The 20,560-nt window shown below is 43.7% G+C and overlaps 1 protein-coding gene across 5 annotated transcripts in view; it reads right to left on the bottom strand.

Moving 5' to 3' along the window:
* Hdac8 (histone deacetylase 8) overlaps nucleotides 1-20,560 on the bottom strand; it is a 205,237-nt gene that overhangs the window by 25,434 nt on the left and 159,243 nt on the right. The gene's annotated exons all lie outside the window — the stretch shown is intronic.

The raw sequence follows: 20,560 nt of genomic DNA, 5'->3' as shown, positions 1-20,560 counted from the left end.
TTCTTTCTCTATAGCAGAGTTTATTTGTTTTTAAATTCAAGGAATCAAAATAAAGGTTTGTGGATTCTATTTCTAGCTCACTAGCTGCCTCCTTGTGACCTTTGGTAAGTCACAATATCTGATTCCCACTTGAGGAAAAACACTGTATGACAAAGGGAATCATTCAATTGGGCTAAATCTTTGAATGGGAAATATGCAAACCTACTATTTCTGTTTAGTTTTTAACAGAAATAGTATTTGTGCACACTCTCTGGAGAGAGAGCATATGGTCCTTAAAATTATGTGCTTTCAATGGTGATATTGTTAAGTGGTAAGAAGACCAGGGGATTTCAAATTCCACGAAAAAAATCGTACAGTGGACACGAAAACAGGGATCCTGCTATGTATCATGTCTTCAATGCTATAAAGAGCTCTTAGAAATAATCCAGGGTTACTGCCATTGTCACCAAATTATCCTTGTTAAGAGTCTGCATGTACATCTGGCACTGTGGGAGATGTTGGGGAAGAGTCTGCAGGGTTTCTCACAGTGTCTTTGTGGAATCCATGGGAGTCATTTGATGGGGAGACAGCTTTTGCATATCCATGACAGAAAAGTCTACACATTTAATTTAAGGGAGAATGCCCAGGATTGTGCAGGTGCTTCTAATGCTGCGTGTGTGTGTGTGTGTGTGTGTGTGTGTGTGTGTGTGTGTGTATGTGTGTATACTGACCTAGAAAGGTAGAAGGGCTTAGGTCCTTCATGCTGATGCCTGACACCCCAAATTCTGGAGATGGAAGAGGCCTTGAGTAGAGATCACCTTACCAAACCCATATATGGACAGACAAGAGGGGTTACCTGGGGAACACATCCAGAAACTAACCCCTCATCCTGGCCAAAGAAACTTGAGAGCCTTGTATTTTTAGTCAAGAGGGCCCCTTGCTCCAAGGCTGAGGACCTCGTGAGCTTGGCTCTGAAGAGAAGGCTTCAAACAGGTGTGGTGCCGTCTCCTTAGGTGGCCTCTCTTCTCCAACAGTGTCAAGTGCTACACTCATCTCATGGCTATATGAGGGCAGGAGAAGAAAAACAGCTGCAATGAAGCAGCCCTTCTGGGAGACCCAAACCCCGGGCATGCAAGTGCTATAAAAAAATCAGAGGCAGGGGGCCTAGCTGAGGTACAGGAGGAGGGAACATTCTGTCTCCACATGTGGATGACACTGCTGATCCTGGGTCAGCAAGGCATGTCGAGAGTCATTTGCCGGGGGCCGAGGGTTAGGGACATCATGTCCTCGCTTGTGAGTGCCTACTGTGTGGTTACCCACACTCTCCTACTTTCCTCCTCTTTGACCCAGAGTACAGGGTTGCTAACCACATGGTCAGTCGGGGTCAGAACTGACGGCCACGTGACAGAACTCAGCTCTACTAGGATTAAGCGCCTTGTCCTAGCTTCATTTGCACCTGGCTTTAACTATCTGAGTGACACAAAGTCATCAATAAAGCAGGCTGCCTGCAGGTAACAGCCAAGTCTGGACTCCCAAACTTCTCCCCACCTTCACCAATCAAATATTATTGTCAGGTGCTGCTTCTTTGCACTAGACTTGGGCTAGGGGACTCAAATGGTTGAAGAAATTCCCTGGGTTGAGAGCCAGTTCCACATGGCAGGTGGCTGGCCCCAGTCCTGAAGGCTCTGCTTAGGGCCAAGGGAAACCATAGACCTCAGAAGTCATAGGCTATATCTAAAAGAAAAGATGGTACCCTGTGTCTCCTCTCCAGCTCCCTCATGGCACTTCTGTTTCCCTGTTTTGTTTTTATTTTTGCACTTGCTAAATCCTCTTTCCTGGACTATGAACTGTGCAAAGGCAGAAACTTCTGTCATGTTCTCTGCCTACTCAAGTATCACAGTTTTTCCTTACATGTATGTTGAAATAAATTAATTCACCAAGAGGTTAGCTAGCTGCTCAGTTAATTGTGTGGAATAATTCAGAGTCACCTTCTAAACACGAACAGCTTTTCTAGGCTCTTGGTGGATCATGATGGGGTGGAAAGAGCACTGGCTTTGGAGTCAGGGAGAGCTGGAATTTGGCGCCTGGATTTAGCTGTGTGCCTCAGGTAAGCTTGTTAATCTTTGTTTCGTCATTTCCACCCGAGGGATGAGAAATGCTGACCTGGTTGGGCTGTTAAGAGCCAGCGAGATAATATCTATCAAAGGACCTAACTGAGGGCCCGGACATAGTAGGACTTTGATAAATGGGAATTTTCTTCTCCTGGGGCAAGAGGCCCTTGCCTAACCCTGTCTCCTCCATACCCTGAGGAACACTGGCGAAGCGCTTGGGGCTGAGATGTAGAAAGAAGAGCCTGTTCCTCCTGCCAGCCCAAGCCTAGCAGCCCCAGTGCCCCTCCTCACTTGCTTAAGCCATTAGCTTAGCCTGGGGCCTGTGAAGAAACTGACTTCTCTCATAGTTTCCGGTCCTGTGGTGCTGCCACTTGTTACTGACTGGCGAGGTGGAGAGGAAACATGATCACAGAAGAGGCAAAAGAGATGTCGGGGTGGAGGGATTTGGCCAGCACTTGAAATAGCTCAAGGCCCCACCCTGGAACTGCCCTCCAGCCCCCAAGAGGAAAGGAAATGGGCACACAGCAATCCCATCCCAGACAGGTGGGGCAGGGGATGAAAGGCACCAGCTGACCTTCATGCAAAAATGCTGGCTTTGATCTCAGCAGAGGAAGGAGGGAGGCGCTCACTCCTCTCCACCCCTTTCCCTTTCCCCTCAGCACTCCTTTGGCTTCCAGGGTTTCAACTGAAATATTTTGGCGGGGAACATGGAACTGGGGAGGGGGGCAAATGGAAGATCTGAGGTGGGACAGAGGGCTGGCTGGGTGTTGAAGGTAAGGGCAGTCTGTCTTTCCTTGACCCAAGAGTCAATGAATAAAGGAATGTAAACAGCTCAGCTCCAGTTTAGTTCAGCCCAACTTAATACTCCATTCTTGCTCAATCCTCTCCAGCCCTTGCTCACACAATGAACACAGCGTACAATGAGATCCTCGGTCAAAAGGATATCAGAAGAAGCGTTAAAGTTGCTGTTAGTCTTCGTAATCCTGTTTGGTCCTGGGAAACCGAGTCACAAACCTGAATCAACTGATCCTTTTATCCTCCCCTCAACATTTAGTAAGTACCTACTATGTGTCAGACTAGGTTAGCCATTGGGGCACAAGGACAATAAGACATGTTTAACAGGAGGGATTGTTACAGAGCAGTGCCACAAGAGCTATAATAACAATGTCAGAAATAAAAGTAATGTTAGCTATCACTAAAGTGTCTAAGCACTTTTTATGGATTGACTAACTTCATTCTCATGACCAACCTATATGGGTACGGACTATTATTGCTCCCACCTAATTAGATATAATTAGACGAGGCTAATAGGTAGGCCACAAAGCTAAGGCATGGGGGCAGAACATTGTTTTGTCCCCTTCTCTATTGCCACTTCCCAAAACAACATGAGCACCTAGCAGGCAGTCAAGAAATACTTGGGGGATAATGAGTCGAATCTTGGGGAAGATACAGGAAGCTTTCAAAGGAGGGAGTGAATGCCCAGCTGTGCACTGGGGAGGGCTCACTGGCTACCGTGTGGAGACAGTAGAATTTGAGGGGAGGAATGTGAGTAGGGACACCAGTTAGGAAGATGGTGCTACAGTCCTGAGGGGTGCTCACAGGGCCAGGACAGTTGTGAGAGAGAGACAAACTTCAAAGATGGCATCAACAGGACTATTACACAGTACATTGGAGGTGGGGAATAAGGTAGAGGGGAGAGCCAAGGATTTCTGGGTGTTGGGGAGGAGCACTAGGAGGATGAGGTCTGAGAGCAGAGTGCATGTGTGTGGGGAACACGCGCAGGGTCAGGATCCTGGTGATGTAGTGGCCTGTGACAGAGGAATCCCAGTGCGGGAGAGAGGCTGGGGCTCTCACCACACATGTTGTAGATTTCAGAATTATCAACGACATAAAGTCAAAGAATCAGATGACACTGCCATGGCTGGCAGGGTGGGAGTCTGTTACAGAGCGAGGAGAGAAGAGAGGCAAGGAAAGGAAAGAATCATGGCAAATGGCAATACCACAGAGGTGGCCAAAGGGACCAGAAGTGGTTCTGATGCCAATTTGAAATCTCACAGAGAGGTTAAACAAGAGGAGGACTGAAAGAGTCTTCCCGGTGTCCATGGGAAGGGGACTGGCTACAGCAAAGCTAGTGGAGGATTTGGCCACTAACCGGAGGGGGCTGAGGAGTTGGACAGAAGCAGAGAAGAGAACGATGAGGATATACGTTTTTATAAGGAGTTTGATGTGGGGTGGGGCTGGAGTAGGGTGGGTAGTTTAAGATGGTGGGGGTGGGGGTGTTCTTCAGTATCTTTGTAGGCTAAGGGGAAAGAGCCTACAGGATGGAGGCAGGCACAGCCTGAGAGACTGAGTTAGTTATGTCTATCTGGCCCATTAGACAGAGATTCATAAGGGAAAAATGCTGGGTTTTGTTTGTTTGTTTGTTTTGCAGTACTGGGGTTTGAACTCGGCTTTGTGCTTGCTAGGCAGGTGCTCTACTGCTTGAGCCTCACCTCCAGCCTGTTTTTTTAAATATAAAACTATTTATTGACCACTGTTCACCATTATTTACAATAAAGTAAACTGTATACAGTTGGGTAGCATTCTAATTACTCCAAAGTTATTTTCTTGGCTTCTGAAAACGTTTTATTCATCTTTATTTTTATTAGTATATATTAATTGTACAAAAGGGTTTCATTGTGATATGGCCACAGACACATATAATGTACTTTGATCAAATCATCCCTGTTATTACTCTTTCTTATGTTTTATTCATCTTTACATTACCCACAGGTCTTAGCATAAGGCTTGGAAAACAATAGGTACTCAATTCATTAATGAATGAAATAAAGTGTGATTAAGATTCCACAGAGATTCACATCCAGTAGGGAGAATTAGGGCCTTGAAGGATGCAGTGATGGGGCGTGTGTGCTGGGAGAGGTGTAGTTAATTAAAGGAGGCAAGAGAACAGATGACAAGTTTGGGGACTAGAGGTTGCTGTGAGGTGGCTAAAGTTGGAAAGGACAGCTTGGGAAGCCGTGACTCTCAGGTTGAGGAGACAGGAGTTGATGTGACAGGCACTAGGGCAGGGGCAGGACTGGAGCAGTGCTGTATGAGAACTGGGGGTGGCACAGAAAGGCCAGGCAACCATTGTGAAGATGAAGATGGTGGTATAGGGCTTGACCCAGGGGTACTGCTGTGGGGACAGAGGGGACAGAAGGACACTGAGAAGGTAAACTCAACAGGACTCAGGTCGATGGTGGAGGAAGATTGCAGGGAGAAGTGGAAGTTAACCCCTGGATTTTGAGTAGGAGAATGTCAGTGCCACTGAAAGAAACTGAGGTAAATTGATCAGAAGAGCGAGTGCAGCCAAGGGAAGATGGTAGGCTTGGTTTTAGTTGGGTTTGAGATGATAGCAAGGCATCTGGGTCATTATGTCTGGCAGGCTTCTAGAGATGTGATGTCAGTGTGTGGAAGTGAGGTCACAGCAGGGACCAAGGTACAAAGTACAGTGAAGTGAAATCTGGAATATCAGGGACAAGCTGTATCTAGTTGGGGATATAGCCACACTGCTTCTGTCCAGCATCCTTTCTAGAATATTCTAAGCAGCTCTCAAACTTTTAATTGTTCACTCGGGGGCTACCTTTTCTGAAAAACTATTTTAAATTCTAAATCAGGGCAAGCCCAAGGTCAGTGTCAATTCAGATCCTTGAGGCTTTCCTCTGTCTTCACTTGGGAATTTTGTGCCTGGACAGTAACCTGGTCCCTTGCCAGAAAGAACATTTCTTGTCCTACACACCCTGTGAACAGATCTCATCAGAGCCACATATCAGCACTTTGAACCCTAAGATGGTCTTTTTTTGTGGTACTGAGGCTTGCACCTTGAGCCACTCAAGGTAAAGGGTTTTTTTGAGATAGGGGCTCATGAACCATTTGCCTGGGCTGGCTTTGAACCATGATCCTCCTGATCTCTGCCTCTGAGTAGCTAGGATTACAGGCGTGAGCCACCAGTGCCCAGATCCTAACATGGTCTTATACGATGCCTCTCAACCTTTCCTATGTTACCAATTACGCCATCAAAGAACTTAGGTCCAATGGTGATGGAAACAAAAGCCCTCTTTTTCCCAGAAAAAGATTTCTATTTACAGGAAATTCAGTTATTACATATGTCATTGATGGTACATTTTATGGACATAAAATTGCAGTGGTATTATTGGGAGTAAATTTTATTGCCATGGCTTTACAACACAAACAAAAATAATAACTCCATTAGCTGTTGGATTGAACTGGTGGTAAGCAGCACATCAAAGGCGATTGCTAACCAGTGGGAGGGGGACAGAGTGTCCAGAGTGCAACCAAGAGGTCAGGGAGATACACGATATTGGAGAGAGGTGACAGGTAGAGGTGGACATGAGGATGGAAGAAAAAAATGAATTCTTTGTTGCTGGAAAAATGGAATGGAAACCTGGTGGCCTGTCTGGACTCCATGTGTATCCCACCTGTGGCCTTGCCTTGCTCTAGAACAGCCAGTACTTAGGGACTGCTTGATGGTAAGGCAATGCTCCCAAGCAGAGCTGCGCTAAGAAGTGTTTGTGTGATGAATGAGGTGGGGAATGGATAGGGTATGGGAATAGTTTATAATTCAGATTCTTTTTATGGTGCTGGGGATTGAACCCAGGGCCTTGTGCATGGAAAGCATGTGCTCTGTGACTGTGCCACACCCCTTAACTACTGGTATCGAAACAAGTCTACTAAGCAAAATAACCAGGTAAACCTGGGGAATATTATCTTACTTGAGCACCAATTACATTTTAGTAGATAATATGCTCAATAAGTAAGTCTTACTTCATTAGCTAACATATTTAGAGGCTTCGTGCACAGATATGTATGGCCCTTTTGCATAGTTAATCTAATTTGTAAGGTCCCTACATTAGCCAGTCTGCAACACTATGTGTGCATGCGCGCTCACACGCAAAATGTAGAAGCGTACACTCTATTGGGTGCTGAGCATCATTCTAGGGCCTGGGGAAAAGCTGAGTGCAAAAAAAAAAGAATAAGGTCTGGTGACAGCTTTCAAGGAGATGAAAATCTAAATAGAAAGACATAATTACAGGAGGGGTGGAGGACTAAACTGTGTGGTTATCAGAGTACAAGAAAAGTTCTGAAATGTGTGGCACATTGAATGAGTTGGGTGACTTGTCTAAGACCCTAATGTAATGTAATAGTTGTGAACTTGAACCCATGGCTTCAGACTTTCAAGCCCAGTAGGCTTTCCACTAAATCACAAAGCAGTCAGCAAAAGACTGGGGTTTCTGGAGTCATGTCGGAAGAGCTCTAGGTCTTTGTGCCACCATTTAGTAGCTATGTGACCTCTGGCAAGTTACGTAACTATTCTGTGCCTTGGTCTTCTTGTTTGTAAAATGGGGAAAATAACATAACCTACTTTATAGATTGTCGTGATAATACACACATAACACCCTTTGAGCATGCCTGGCTTAAAGCGCATGCTCAGTAAATGTTATTATCAAATGCGACATGTTACCATTTGTCTTGGGCACCATCAACCATATAGAGAAATGGAGCCATGGATGTAATGAACATGGGTAGAATTGGGTTTCCTTACAAATGTCTATTCAGACTGAATAAGGGTGAATTTTGAAGAGCTCAGCCTGTCTCCCAAAACCCTGAAAGCAGAAAGAGGGGCAGAGAGATCAACAGAAGGTGACTAAGAAAGTGAAAGTGACTAAGAAAGATGGAAGGGGGGTAGGGAACGAGAAATTAGACGTGGCAGAGAAGAAAGGCAAGGGGGTAAAGGTGACAGAAGATCTGTGATAATCAATGAGTTAATTCACGTAAAGCTCTAAGAAACAATGTCTAGCTTAGATCACATACGCAATACTAAATGTTATTAAAGTTGGTGTTTGGGGGCAAAGAAGGAGGTAGAGAGGAGGCAGGAGAGGCAAGTTCAGGATGGCTGCCACTTCTCTAGTGGCCTCCCTGCAGTCCAAGGGTTTCCTTCAGGGTGTGGCTTCAGGGGCTTTGGGAAGAGCCTTGGCCAAGACTAATACCTTCCCCACATCACTGTGGATCCTCAAATTTCCAGTATTAGAAAGAATTCCTCCTTCATAAATACATGCAGGGCCAACTCTGGTTATACCCTATGTCTGTATTCATCAAATGAATATTTTGGAAAGAAACCTACACATGAACCTTTTTTACATCAAATTTTCCTTTGACCAAGACTGGGGATGGAAGAAGGAATAGTATAGGAATATTGGTTTGCCTGGCTTGTTGCAGGATAAGTACTAAGATGACTTTGAAAACTGATTCTAAGGGCTAGGTGTGGTGGTTCAGATACTCAGGAGGTGGAGATCAGGAGGCCTGAAGTTTGTGGTGGGCCTGGGGAAAAAGTTATCAAGACCCCATCTCAACCGATAAGACAGTATGGTGATTTGCACCTGTAATTTGAGCTATGTGGGAGGCATAGGTAGGAAGATTTCGATCTACTGCAAAAATGTGAGACTCTATCCAAGAAATAACTACAGCAAAAGAGGGCCGAGGGTGTGGCTCAAGTGGTAGAGTGCCTGCTTAGCAAGCATAAGGCCCTGGGTTCAAACCCCACTACTGCCTGCTCCTACTCCCATAAAAAAGAAAACTGATTATATTGGAGGATAAGTAAGCACTGCCTCAGCTCAGTCTTCACACTACATCAAGCAACCTCCATCTCTAAACTTCTCTAATTCTCTTTTCTCCACCACCTTGGCTCCCACCGCAGCCTGGTTTCTCCCTCACCCCTCCATGGACTTGTTTTGTAGAAGGGGATAGCAAAGAAATTTCAGCTTGTTGGTCACTCTCATTAATTGTTAGTAGCTGCTTGGGGTGCCATGTTAAGGAGGATTCTGAGGCTGGGATGTAGGCTCAGCCATGTTCAATTTCTAATGTACCCAGGGGAGGGCTGAAGTCAGCTGTGCTCTATACTTGCTATTTCTGCCTTAGGAGACCAAGAGTGGCCTCCTAATTGTCCATCCCAATGTTGTCTTTTGAATCATCATTCATTCTTTGGACCTCCCGCCTGCATAAAGCATCCCACTTCCCCTTCTTTTTGAGATTACCTTCTCGTTCATCATTACCGCACTCTCTGTTCCTTTATAGTCTCCTTTCCTGGACCCTCTTCCTCCATCTGTCTGTGAACTGCACTTCTCTATCATGTCCACAGCTTCTCCTCTCTCTCTCCTCTCTCTCTCTCTCTCTCTCTCTCTCTCTCCAAGCATCCACGGTTTCTGTTGCTGTTTTAGTTACATCTCTGCAGAGACCCTGTACTTGTGGGTCTACTTGGGGTTTATCCTGGCCTCTGATTTGCATTTATAATTGTCTCTGGGCATCTTCATCTGGGAAACTTGAATCCTTGGCACAGCTTAAGGTGATCCAAGTAGACCTACTTCAGTCTGAGTCCTTTCAAACAAAATGTTCATCTTTTTTGGTTCACTCAGGATTATGAGTGGGGTCTCCTCACCATGTGCTCCTCAGCAAAGATTTGAACTTAGGACCCCGAGTGGCTACCATTGGGTTTTGTGCTTTTAAAACACCTGCAATACTACAGTTTAGGGGATCTTGGTTCTTTGATATTCCCATTGTTTGATAAGCAATGATTTTTTTTCTATTTGTCAAAAAAATAAACTCCCCATACATCTCAGTATATGCAAGGAGATAGAAAGAGGTGTAGGGAACTCCCCAGACTGGCATTCTCTGTCATGGACAGCCTGACAGTAAGCATGATGCTTTGGGGAGTATTTGAAAACAATGGCTATCTCCTGGTGCGGGATGCACTGTGGTAGATCGAGAGATGATGAAGCAGAGAGAGCCTGTGGCCTGCAGGAGTGTACTGTCTGATAGGGAATGCAGACACATGCAGGAAGAGCTACAAGGACAGGGATGCCAGAAGAGACTCATTTCTCCAGGGCAATGGGAATTCTGAAATGAGAATTGTGAGTTGTGAGCATAGGGGGCTGGAGAATGGATAAGGCTTTATGGAGGAGATGAAGGCAATGAAACTGACCTGGAAGGATGAATAAGATCTAAGTAGGAAGGGAGAGAAGGTAACAAGGCAGAGGTAGGGAAAGAACAATGAAGATATAGTCAAACAAGTCAATCAAAGTTAATTCATAAGCCAGGCAAGGTGGCTCACACTTGTAATCCTAGCTACTCAGGAGGCAAAGATTGGGAGGATTGAAGTTTGAGGCCAGCCTGGGTAAAAAGTTTGTGAGACTCCATCTCAACTAATAAGCTAGATGTGGTGGTGTGTACTTGTCATCCCAGCATAAATAGGAGGATTGTGATCCAGGCTGGTCTGGGCAAGAAGTGAGACCCTATCTCAAAAAATAACCAAAGCAAAAATGGCTCAAGTGGTACAGCACCTGCCCAGTAAGCATGAGGCCCTGAATTCAAACCCCAGTCCCACCTAAAATCAAAACAACAACAACAAAATGTTCATTTATAGAGAAAGAGCACTACCACAGCCCTGAGGGCAACTACCTTTTCTGAATAACACATCCTTTTTTTTTGTGCTGGACAATGAGGGGAAAGCCATGGACAGATGTGATACTCCATCAGAGTGGAATTTCTCCCTGACACATCCACCAGACAGGTCACTTCAGGTCAAATTGGACCTGGACTCACTTAGAACCTACTGACTCATTTGTTCACTGATTCATGCAACACCTATGTTTCCTGAACACACTGTGTGCCAGGTTTCAGCCTTGACAAGACGATGGGCCCCTGCCCTCAAGGGTGAAAGGAGAGACAGCTGCATGAATGAGCAGTTACAATACTCTACAAGAAGGGCCAGGCCAGGGGTGCATGAATGGGGCTCCTGAAGTTTAGATGGAAGAAGAAGCCAAATCAAGCCATGCTTTCAGAGGCAGCTTCTAACTGATTTCCCTGTCTCCCCTCCCTCTTTGAGTTTTCCATCAGAAATTCAGATCTGATCGTGTCATTCCCCCTGCTTAAGCACCATGGCTGGCTCCCCACTGACTGCAGGACAGAGTCCAAACTAAAGCAGGAAACACAAAGGCCTTCACAATCTGGTCTGGCTGTCAGACTTTTTCAGCCTTAACTCACCCCATGGGCCAAGTTGTGGCCCCTGCACTATAGCCCCATTGATCTGTGGTGTCTCTCCCACTCCTTTTTATCTAGTCAGCTCTGCTGCCTTCCTCTAGTCCTTGCTAAAATGTTCACATAAAAAGGCATATTTGAGACAATCGGGCAATGATCACTGTGCTGCCTCTCAGCTACTCCGGATGGACTGAGTTCCTCCCTTGTGTTCCTACAGCTCAGAGCCAGCCTCCATCCCAGCACTTATCACATCTTGCTGTAACTGTTTGTTTCTGTGACTTTCTCCCCCACTAGGCAGTGTTCTCCCCAATGGTGGGAACTGGGCCCTATTCTTTTCTTTATCTCCAAGATGTGGTATGGGCCTGGCACATAGTAGGTGCTCCATACATCTTTGCTGGGTCAATGAATGACTCTGACATGTGGCCAGTCAGGCCTGGTTGTTGTCAGCAGCTGGCATTGCTTAACATAAGGGTGCATAAAAAATGAAGGGCAGTCAGAGTAGCTGAAAAACAGGCGGCTCTAGTGACATCATGAAAAAAACCAAAACAAAACAAAACTGGAGAAGGCTGAGACAAATGCTCCCACTCAGGCCATAACAAATGACTCTCACTTCTGCGCAGCCCTTTTTGTCTGCTCACTCATTCACTTTCGAAAACCCAAGTCACTGAAATGATTCTAATTATTCATGGTCAGTGGCACATCCAGGAAACACTTAGTTTACAAGCAATTAAAATACACTAAAATAGATTTATGCAGGTTGAAGCTGATCCTGCTGGTAAGAAGGGAGTAAGTGACACATCTTGGAGGGGCATTTGCTCGCCAAGCTTGCTTGTTATCGCTCTTTATCTCTTACTGCACCAGTTTGGTGTGAACATGGCAGAGGTTCCACTTAAGTGAGTATATTGTGAAACAGCGCGGGAGCCAGCTGTCCTGTAAATGTGTGGGCGCCGCCCTGGCCCAGCCACCACAGGAAGGCTCCTCAGCACTGTGATCAGGGGCTTGGTTTCCAACAACACTGGAACCACTTGGAATCCCTTAACCCTTCCAGGCTCAGTCTCCACACTGAAAAAATGGGGACCTGAGTCTCTACTCCACCACCCATTAAGGGTTATTTCTGAGGACCAAAGGAAGAAATCTGGAGAAAAGTTCTAGGCCTTTGCCAAATGAAGCTTTCATTTGCATTATAAAAGCTCCAACTGTGGCTGTGGGCTCCTTCAAGGTTCTGGATGTAGCTTTGCTCATCAACAGATTAGCAAAGGTACACTTAGGCCACATGAGGATGATTCATCACCTTGCCACACTCAAACTGACAGTTTTTCTGTCACTCTAATGGAGATGGCAGTCAGCAGCTAAACAAACACATCCGGTGGAGAACAGGCACAGGGCAGCAAACGTCTAGCACATGGAGCCCAGGTGTCCCCAGGGCTTTATGCTGCCTTCTCCACAGCAGGTTGGGTTTGACTCTAGTGGAAACAAGGCCTCCTTTTGTTGCTCCAAGAAACCTGGGATAGCACAACTAAGCCACTTAGTGTGATTGGCGCCACATTTAGGATGAGCAAAATGAAATGACCTATTTCAGCATGAGCTTTTGAGCTAAGTTCTAAGGAACTGCAGAAAGGCCAAAGGCAGCCACAGAAACAGGGCAGGGAAGCAGAGGTCATGAAAAACCAGTAAACAGGAGTAATGGTCCACCTTGAAGTCGGACCTTAAATTAGGGCTTTGAGCTACATTAACAGCAACTTGTTTACCCTACATGTGCAAAAGGACCCTGGGTTCCTTCACACTTTGTCACACCTCCTTGCCTTTCCGCTTGCCATTGCCATTACAGAGAACACCAGCCCTCCCATCTCAACCTAGATCGTTTAGACTCATCTTTCAAGAACCAGCTCAAATGTAAGCTTTTTGAAGTCTCCGCTGGCTGCCCAAAGGCAGAGTTCCTCGGCCTCCTCTGTGCTGCCACAGGGCCTTTTACAGCCCCCGGGCTCACTCTGGCATATTTGTTTACCCGCCCTTCTTCCCTGTTAGGCTGGAATGCAGCTCTTAGGAATCAGAATTACATAGCACAAAGATGCCTTCTTAGCACAAAGCAGGGCCCAAAGATGGCCCTCACTCGAGGCTGGCTGAATGAATATTTGAGTAAACATTCACTGATCTCACTTATTGGGTCTGCACGGACCCAGAGGGAAGACTCATTGGGCAATGATTGACTATGCTGTCCCTGTTTCTTCAGCCCTGGGCTCACCTGATTAGTGACTATCTTGGTGCAGCAAGGAATCTGCTGCCAGGGGTGGCCTCACAACTGGCAGAGGATGCAAGGTCTGGTCCAGGCCCTCTGCCTGGTTCTCACAGCTCGCCAACACGAGAGCTGGAAGGTGCTGCTCCCCGCCTCCAGCTCTCGGCTCAACTCTGCCATGCTTGTTTCTCAGGAAATTGCCCAGCAGCATCATTTAGTATATTTGACAATTGAAAATGCATCCATTTCCAGAGAGGAATGCCTCACGGATGGAGCCGACCCGACCTCGGCTCCCACAGAAGCTCTGGCTCAGCACCCCCAGCCTCTGGTCTCTGTCTGCTTCTGCTAATGATGAACTCGATGGCTTTGGACATGTTGGCTCATTTCGCATCTGCATCTCCAAAACGGGAGAATAATGAAGATGTTGCATGGGATGAGTCAATAAGAAGCTTGACAGATCCCCGTGGAGCATGGTGGATGCTAGAGGAGCCTGTGGGCTTTTGTTGTTTGGGCTGTTTCTGTGTGTAAGTGTGAATGCTCTGCCTCAAGCCCAGATGTGCAGCCCATAGACAGGAGGGGCAGGCAGGGACCTCCGGCCTGGTTCAGCAGAATCAGCATATGGGACAGTGGAGTGAACTGTAAGGGACAGAAAGGTTGGGCTTGGGTGGGGTGGGATGGGGTGGGATGTTCAGCTGTGGCCTTGCCAACAGCTGGTCTCCCTTTCCCCAGGAGAGACCAGGAGCAACAAGCTCTGATGCCTGTGCCTACAAAAGCAGATTAGTATTGAAATCAAATAAAGCTGATGACAAAGTCAATCTGACACATCTTTAATGATACATATAATGATTATTGTACTGTAGTGTAATTAGCCATAATGGTAAGCAACTCCCAGGAATGACTGCAATTACGATTACTTTTACACAGTGGAACCAAAGATATCTGAAGTCAAGCCAGTAGGAAGATGGAGATTGGAGGGAGCTGGACAGGAAGCAGAGCAAAAACGTGGTTGCAGAGCATGCCTCTGGTCCTCCTTCCATTCCTCACCCTGTCTCTTCGCCTCTTGCCAGGGAACAAAAAAGATCTCCTGATGGGCCTGGATCTTGAATAGCCGGCTTCTTTCTCTGGTCAGGGGGAGACTGTCTTGAAGCCCTTAAGGCTAAGGAATCTAGGATGTTCAGAGGAGTTTCAGTCCTCAGTTTTCCATGAGGCCTGAAGTTCTACCAAGTGGCCTTAAACCTAAAAAGTCCACCCCCACTGTAGAGGTCTTGTTTGGATCCATGTAGAAGGTATTTTTGAGACAACTGGCAAAATGTGACAGACACTGGTATTAGATGATATTCAGAGATGATTCACTTTGTTGAGTTTGACGGTGGCATTGTGATTATGTTAAGGAAAAGTCCTTTTTGGGTTGGGATGTGGCTCAATGGCCGAGTGCATGTTTAGAACGCTTGAGGCCCTATGCTCAATGTCCACTCCCCGAAAGAATGGGTCCAATCTGTGAGAGATGCATACTAAAATATCTACAGGTCGTCAGCTGTGAAATGGTATGATACCTGGGGGGGAGGAGGAACAGTTACTGAGGGGTGAAGAGGATGGAATACACTATGTACACACATGTGAAAGACAGCACAATGAAACCCACCAAACACTGTTTGATAAAGCGGGGAGGAAGGAACAAGAATACTTGTTCAAGGTACACTGTAGGCATTTATGGAATTATCACAATGAAATTCCCTCTACTGTTAATGTATGCCAATTAAAATATTAAATTAAATTTAAAAAAGCAAAAGCAAAAACAAAAGCAAAGCCTCGGTGAGCTTACATTCTTGTGGGAGGGGACTGACAATGAATAGGAAGCAGGCTGTAAGTATAATATGGCAGATGGTGGTAAATGCTGCAAAGCAAAATGAAGTAGGATAAGAGGGGTAGGGAGTGCTGGGTACTTAGTTGTTCTGGACCCAAGCTTTTATGACACTGGGCCCTTACGAGCTCTCTCAGTTTTCCTCCTGCAACCAGGCTTTTGGTATGTTGGGCGTAGTGCCATTCGTTCCCTGAGTTTCACCCAGGGCCTCTTGGCCTGCGTATATACGTTAACCTCATTCTTGATACCATCTTGCCCTCCTATGCCTGACTGTTCTTCACTGCTGTTTGGAAACCTTCTGCAGGTACCACTTCTTCCAGGAAGTGTTCCCAGGCCCTTCCCTCTTCCACCCCCCCCATGCCATCCCTGGGTTTTCTGTGCTTTCATAGCTCCCTTACATATAATCTCTGCTACAGCACGCCCCACTGTAGATTATCATTGTCTTCCTGACTAGACTGAGCTGTTTGGGGATAGAAAGATGTCTTTTTGTCTCCCCATACAGCTTGGGGCCTAAGAGCAGGTAGGGATCCAGTACAAACTTGAACGCACGAAAGGCTGGATGGGTCAAAGAGTGAACATGCTCTCTAGCAGCGCTTCATCAAGGCTTGGGAAGCACCTTATCCTAATTCAAATGCTGAGGAAGTAGAGTTGCTGGCATGTGCTTAGATATCAAAGGGAGAAGTGGGGCTACAATTCTTGGATATGTTTTAAACTTGATGATCATGGCGACGATTCACATTCAACAGTTATTACGTAGACTTTAGAGCCTGACTACTTAGCTTTTAATTTTGGCTCCACCATTTGCTACTTGCATGATTTTGAGAAAGTTACACTTTGTGTGCCTCAGTTTTGTTTGTTTTTTTTTTTTCATGTGGAAAAGGAGGATGATAATACTATGTATTAAAAGTTCTGCAAAGCACTTAGAACCTAGTACCTGATATGCAATACGTGCTATAAAAGGGTCTGCTATTGTTATTTATTACCATGAGCCAGTGACTGTGCTGACTCTTTTATTTATCCATTCACTCATGTGTATTGAGCAGCTGCCAGTTCAAGGCCTTGGAGATAGAGGGCCTTCACAGAGCTTATGTTTGATCTAACTTTATCCTCACACAATAAGAGGGAGGTACTGGCCACAGCCCATTCTATAAAGAAGAAAAGTGAGACTTTAAGCCATGAAGTAACTTGTCCAAGGCTACAGAGCTCTGTAAGTTGAAAATTAGGATCTTATCTCTGGACTGTGTGACTCTAAAGCCCATTGTTCTAGACCAGGCATTAGCAAACTACAGCACATGGGTCAAATGTGTCCCTCTGCCTTTCTTTTTCTTTGAGATATAATTTACCCCTTTGCAGTACAATTTAGTATGTCCGCAAGTAGTATACTTATAAGGTGATGCAACCACCGTCTAATTGCAGAACATTTTCATCACTCCAGAAGGAAACTCCACATCCATCAGGCATTCATTTCCCTTCCTCCAGCCCCTGGCAACCACTAATCTACTTTTTGTCTCTATGGGTGTACATATTCTGGACATTTCATACAAATGGAATCATACTACGTGGCCTTTGTGTCTTTTTTCATTCAGTGTAATGTATTCAAATGTAAGTACATGTATCAGTACTGAATTCTTTATATGGCATACACACAAACACTCACAAAAGTGAAACAACCCAATCTAACAACTGGTGAATGGATAAACAAAATCTATACACACACACACACACACACACACACATTCAGCCCTCTGTATCTGGTTCCACATCTCCAGATTTAACCAAAGTTGGGTGATATTCAGGAAAAAATGTATTTGTGCTGAACATTTACAGACCTTTTTTTTTTTTTTGGTGTTACTGGGGTTTGAACTCAGGGCCTTGCCCTTGCTAAGCAGGTGCTCTTATACTTGACCCATGTCCCTACCCTTTTTTTTTGTTTTTTTTTGAATAGGTCTCACATTTATGCTCAGGCTGACATGGACTGTGATCTTTCTATTCATGCTTCCTTTGTAGCTGGGATGACAGGCACGCACTACCATGCCCAGTTATTATTTGAGTTGAGATCTTGAGAACTTTCTGCTGGGCTAGCCTTGTACTGTGATTCTCTTGATCTTTGCCTCCCAAGTAGCTAGGATTACAGGCATAAGCCACTGTTCCTGTCTCATGTACAGCTGTTTTTCTTGTTACTATTTCCTAAACAGTACAGTGTAACAACTGTATCACACAGCATTTTCACTGTATTAGGTATTATAAATGATCTAGAGATGATTTAAAGTATAAGGCAGGATGTGCATAGGTTAAATGCAAATACTATATGCCATTTAATACAAGAGACTTGAGAATCCTTGGATTTTGATATCATTAAGGAATTCTGGAACCAATCCTTTGAGATTACCAAGGGATGACTGTGTGTGTGTATGTGCATGTGTGTGTGTGTGTGTGTGTGTGTGTGTGTGCAGATACACATTTTGTGTATCCATACGTCAGTTGATGGGTTTCTGGGTTATTTCTCCTTTTGGCTATAGTGAATAATGCTGTTGTGAAAATCTGTATATAAATTTTTGTGTGAACATATATGGTTATATACTTTGGAATGGAATTCCTACATAACTCTAACTTTAAGGAACCACCAGACTGTTTTCCAAAGTAGTCACACCATTTTATATTCCTACCAGCAATGTACTAAGATTCCAATTTTTCTACATACTTGCCAACACTCGCTATTGTCTGTTTTATTGTCATCTTAGTAGGAATGAAAGGATGTGTCATAGTAGTTCTGATTTGTATTTTACTAATGATTAGTGGTATTGGGCACTTCCTCAATTATTTATTGGCCATTTATATACCTATTTTGGAAAAATGTCTATTCACATGCTTTGACCATTTTTTAAAAATTGGATTAGTTTGCTTTTATAATTGAGTTGTAAGAGTTTTAAAATGTATTCTGGAATACAAGTCCTTTATATATGACATGCAAGTATTTTCTACCTTTCTGTGAGTTGCCTTTTCACTTTCTTGTGTCTTTTGAAGCAAAATGTTTTTAATTTTGATGAAATCCAATTTATCTAATTTTTCCTTGTAGCTTAGGATTTTGGTGTCAAAGAAAGTAACCCAAGGTTATGAAGATTTATACCTACATTTTCTTGCTCTTACATTTAGGCCTTTGATGTTAATTTTTGTATATGGTATGAGACATTGGTCCAATTTCATTCTTTTATATGTGGAAATTCATTTTTCCTAGCAGCATTTTTCAAAGGGCCATTTTTCCCCATTGAATGTTCTTGGCACTCTGATCTATATGTTTTTCTGTATGCTAGTACCACACCGTCCTGACTATCGGAGCTCTATAGTAATGCTTGTAGTGTGAGTCCTCTAACTTTGCTCTTCTTATTTATGATATTTTGAGTTCCTTGCATTTCCATGTGAAGTTTTGGACTAAATTGCCAATTTACACACAAAAGAAAAAAACAATAGCTAGGAACTTAATAGGGATTATTTTAAATTGGTAGATCAATTTGGGGCTAGTTTACATCTTAACAAAATGGAGTTACTAATTCTTCCAACCTATGACTAGGAGAGGTCTTCCCATGCATGCAGGTCCTCTTTAATTTCTTTCCATAATATCTTGTAGTCCCAGTCTGAGGGCAGAAGATGGCCAATTCATAGTTTAGTAGTCACCCATACAGGGAGGGAGGAAGGGAGAGAGGAAGGAAGGGAAGGAGGGAGGCACGGAGGGAGGGAGGGAGGGGGAGAGAGAGAGAGAGACAGAGAGAGAGAGAGAGAGAGATTAAGGCCCCCAAAGTGGATGCTGTTCACTTACATTGGAGAAGGACAATCTTCATTACTTAGTGTACTGATCCAAAGGCTAATCTCTTCTAGAAAAATCCTCACAGATACAAACAGAGATAGTGTTTAACCAAGTAACCAAGTATCAGGGCATTTTGTAGCCCAGTCAACTTGACAATGTTAATCAACACTTTAATTCTTTGTTTATCAAGTCTTTTGTTATTAACTAGTGAAACCATATGTGTTTGTGGTTTTCTTTGTGAGATTTAAAAATTATTAAATCTCTCTTTCTTATTATAGGTCTATTCAGATTGTCTGTTTCTTCTTTAGTTTTAGTATTGTGTGTTTTTCTAAGAGTATGTCAGTTACATTTAGGTTATATAATTTGTTGATATGCAGTTGCTCATACTATTCTCTTGGACTCCTTTTAATTTCTACAAGGTTGATAGTAACATCCTCACTGCCATTTCTGATTTGAGAAAATTGAGTCTTCTTTCTCTTTTTTTTCTTGGTGAATTTACCTAAAGTTTTGTTAATTTTGTTGAAATTTTCAAAGAATCAACTTTTAGTTTCATTACTTTTTTAAAAAAATTGTTTTTTATTTTGTATTTCACTTATTTTTGCTCTAATTTTTTAAATTATTCCCTTTCTTCTGTTTGCATTGGGTTTAGTTTGCTCTTCTTTATCTACTTTTATTTTTCCTCAGTGCTGTAGCTCTACTTTCTTAAAGTGGGAGGTTAGGTTTCAGCTGGTGATATTTTCTTTTTTAAAAAACAGGCATTTGCAGCTACAGATTGTCCTGAAAGTACCGATTTTATTGCTTTCCATAAATTTTAACATGTTTTTTTTATTTTCATTCATCTCAAGGTACTTTCCAACTTCTCGTGTGATTTCATCTTTAATCCATTTGTTATTTAGGATTGTGCTGTTTAATTTCTACATATTTATAAATTCCTCAAATTTCCTTCTTTTATTGATTTTTAATTTCTGTCCTTTCTATCTCACTTAAATCCAAAGTGCTCTTGTATGATTTCAGTCTTTTAAAATTTACGGCTGTTTTGTGGTCTAGCACATATCTTGGGAAATATTCTATTTGTACTTGAGAAGAATGTTTATTCTTCCCTAGTTGATTTATCATGTTTGAATCTTCTATTTCCTTATTGATCTTCTGCCTAGTTATTTGATCCATTATTAGCAGTGGAGTATTGACACCTCAAACTATTATTGTTGAATTGTTGATTTCTCTCTTCTATTCTTCACCTTTTGCTTCATGTGTTATATTGCTGTGTACATACATGTTTATCATTTTGTCTATTAGAATAGCCATCTCAGCTCTCTTTTGGTTACTGTACATGATATCTTTTGCTATCCTTTTACCTTCAAACTATGTCTTTGAGTTTAAAGCATTTCTCTTATGAAAAATATAATTGATATGGATCATTTTAAAACTTGATTTTGCCAGTCTCTAACTTTTAATTTGAGTGTTTAGTCATTTACATTTAATGT

The sequence above is a fragment of the Castor canadensis genome, chromosome X, assembly GCF_047511655.1.
Source record: "Castor canadensis chromosome X, mCasCan1.hap1v2, whole genome shotgun sequence".
In the NCBI taxonomy this organism is placed as follows: Eukaryota; Metazoa; Chordata; class Mammalia; order Rodentia; family Castoridae; genus Castor; species Castor canadensis.
Note: the sequence above shows the minus strand (reverse complement) of the source record. Positions and strands in the feature narration are given on the sequence as shown.